General features: G+C 37.7%; 1 long non-coding RNA gene across 1 annotated transcript in view; it reads left to right on the top strand.

Annotated features, from left to right (window-relative positions):
• Nucleotides 1-2,184: 2,184 nt before the first annotated feature.
• The window catches only part of LOC149137568 (uncharacterized), an 8,362-nt gene continuing 7,400 nt past the window's right edge, over nucleotides 2,185-3,146 (top strand). Inside the window, exon 1 of the long non-coding RNA XR_016241771.1 lies at nucleotides 2,185-3,146. This exon is cut by the window's right edge and continues 229 nt beyond it. This is a non-coding gene — a long non-coding RNA (uncharacterized LOC149137568).

The following is a 3,146-nucleotide window of genomic DNA, read 5'->3' as shown; positions in this document are numbered from 1 at the left end:
AGAAAGTATGTATATTAAAAAAATTGCACAGGACAATAAAGCAAAACATTGAAAATTCGCACACAAGATGTGGACATGCACTTCCTTCACCAGTTATTGTCTAAAAATCATAACAGTTCCACACCTTTTAACATTATTGTGTTGTAGACAGCAATAAGCTGCTAGGAATAAGTGAGCAAATGTAAACGATGGTGATGTTAACAAACAACTGACACACATAGTTGATACAAACATAAATATACACTTACAAATAAAGGCCTTATGGTTATGGGACAGCTTTAAGACAAGACATGTATAGAAATAACACTAATGGAAAATGATATCCTATAGGACTTGAAAGGGAAATACATACATAGGTACAGGAGTGGTTTACCAACCACATGGTTCTGGGTTTAGTCCCACTGCGTGGCACCTTGGGCAAGTGTCTTCTACTATAGCCTCAGGATGACCAAAGCCCTGTGAATGGATTTGGTAGATGGAAACTGAAACAAGCCCATCGTATATACATATATATATATATATATATATATATATATATATATTTATGTAAAATCGCAGTCATAGCAGATACCAGTGTCACACAAATGGCACCTGTGCTAGTGGCATGTAAAAGCACCTCTTGAACATTGGGCCTCACAGAGGCAAGGACTGATACCATTTGGCATTATACCATGTTTCGAGTGTTGGACCTAATAGAGACAATGACCAAGTCTATTTTGCATTAAGCAGTGCTTGAGAAGAAGACCCATCAGGCCAAGTAAAATCACAGTCATTGCAGATACCAGTGTCACCCAAATGGCACCTGTGCTGTTGGTATGTAAAAGCACCCATTACACTCTCAGAGTGGTTGGAATTAGGAAGGGCACCCAGCTGTGGAAACCATGCTAAAACAGACTGGAGTCTGATGCAGCCTCCCAACTTGCCAGCCCTGGTCATACCGTCCAACCTATGCCATCATGGACAAAGGACATTAAATGATGATGTTGATAATGATAATGATGATGATGATGTGTGTGCGTGTCTTTGTGTCTGTGTTTCTCCCCCACCATCACTTGACAACTGATGTTGGAGTGCTTACATCCCCGTAACTTAGCAGTTTGGCAAAAGTGACCAATAGAATTAGTAATTAGTACAAAGAATAAGTTCTGGGGTCGATTTCTTCAACTAGAACGCTTTGAGGTGGTGCTCCAACATGGCCGCAGTCAAATGACTGAAACATGTAAAAGAATAAAAGAATTAAGAAGAGATTCTTGTATATGAAACAACAGTGAAAATATCAATAATTTCTACACTGAATAGTGAATCAATGAAATAAGAAAAAACAAATTTCCTTGATATTTTGATAAAACACTTTAATTGTCATGTAACTTGTCATGTGATGATATCAAACATCATCTGGCAATGAATGTAATAATATCTATATATACATTCACTTTGAAAGTAAGCTAATAGTTTCAAGTATCACATTACACACATAAATACATGCATACACACACAACACACACACGTGCATGCACACACACACACACACACACAAACTTACTCTCAAACTAAACAATGCATCTACTTGAATTGGTATCAATTGGTAACTTGAATTGAATTGAATTAAGTAATTTGACTGGTATCAAATTACTTAAACAATGCTCAGATTACTGAAGAAAGTGTCCTTGTTGTAATATGGATCAAAGTAACAAGGGTCCTCCCCGAGCCATGGGTTCATAAGCCAGTTTCCCAGATTTTGTAAGCCATATATTGCTGACTGGACAGGATGTTGGTCTGATGCAGGATTACTTATTCTTGTCCACTAAGTAGATTGGAGCAGCTAAAAATGGTTTTGCTCCAAAATGTAGGGCATCATCTAGTTCAGGAATTGAAACCACAATCTAATGATCATGAGTTTAATGCCCTAACCACTAAGCTACAGGGTACTATTTAGACGGTTACAATTTCACAAAATGACCTTGTAGTCTCTTCAGAGATGTTTTACTGTTTTGATTTTTATTGTTTTTATATTCATAGGTGCAGGAGTGGCTGTGTGGTAAGAAGCTTGTTTCCCAACCACATGGTTCCAGGTTCAGTCCCACTGTGTGACACCTTGAGCAAGTATTTTCTATTATAGCCTCAAGCTGATGAAAGCCTTGTGAATGAATTTGGCAGAAGGAAGTTGGAAGAAGCCCCCCCCCCCCCAATGTTTATATTTGTGTGTCTGTGTTTGTCCTCCTTACCATTGCTTGACAACCAATGTTAGTGTGTTTACATCCCCGAAACTTAGTAGTTTGGTAAAAGAGACCAATAGAATAAGTACTAGGCTTGTGAAGAACAAGTCTTTGGATTGATTTGTTTGACTAAAGATGGTGCTCTAGCATGGCCGCAGTCAAATGACTGAAACAAGTAAAAGGATAAAAGAAAAGTTGGAAATTGAAAAAAGATTGCCATATATGAATGGATGGATGGATGGATGTATGTATGTATGTTTGGCAGCAGTAGAAAATCTTCCTGAATAAACTCTGTCCAAACTCCATACAAGCATAGAAATGTGGATGTTAAAATGATGACGATGACGACAACGACGACGATGACGATGATGGTGCTGTTTCAAATTTTGGCATAAAGCCAGCAATTTTGGAGGATGAGGTAAGCCAATTACATTGGTTCCTGTACTTGTCTGGTACTTTATTTTATCAACCCCCAAAGAGATGAAAGGCAAAGTTGACCGTGACAGAATTTGATTCTAAAACATAAAGAGATAAGAAGAAATGCTGCTAAGCCTTTTCTCCAACATGTTAGCAATTCTGCCAGCTTGAAGATACTATAATATTGACAAAATCTGGCCCTTTAGTATCATTGTGGCTACTTAATTGCCAATATCATAGACGATATCATTTTACTATTCAAAGCTGCTTACCATGCAATTAACCATCATTGAAGTAATTGATGCTGCTATTTTGTTCCAGCTCAGCCTTGCTTAAGCCAGCCTGTGATCAAAGATGTTCTACCTTTGAGTATCCTCTTCATTGTATGTTTCAGACTACTTCATCCAATACGATCTTCTTTTCTTTAAGACCATATTCTGAGAAAGATTTAGCTTCCGCTTTTACAAATCAAGTAAGCCTCGATGTATTCGTTCAACCTACTAGAAATAGCAG

Source organism: Octopus bimaculoides, chromosome 1 (assembly GCF_046866305.1).
Source record: "Octopus bimaculoides isolate indiv1 chromosome 1, ASM4686630v1, whole genome shotgun sequence".
NCBI lineage: Eukaryota > Metazoa > Mollusca > Cephalopoda > Octopoda > Octopodidae > Octopus > Octopus bimaculoides.
The sequence above is the reverse complement of the archived record's forward strand: the minus strand, read 5'-3'. Positions and strand labels throughout refer to the sequence as shown.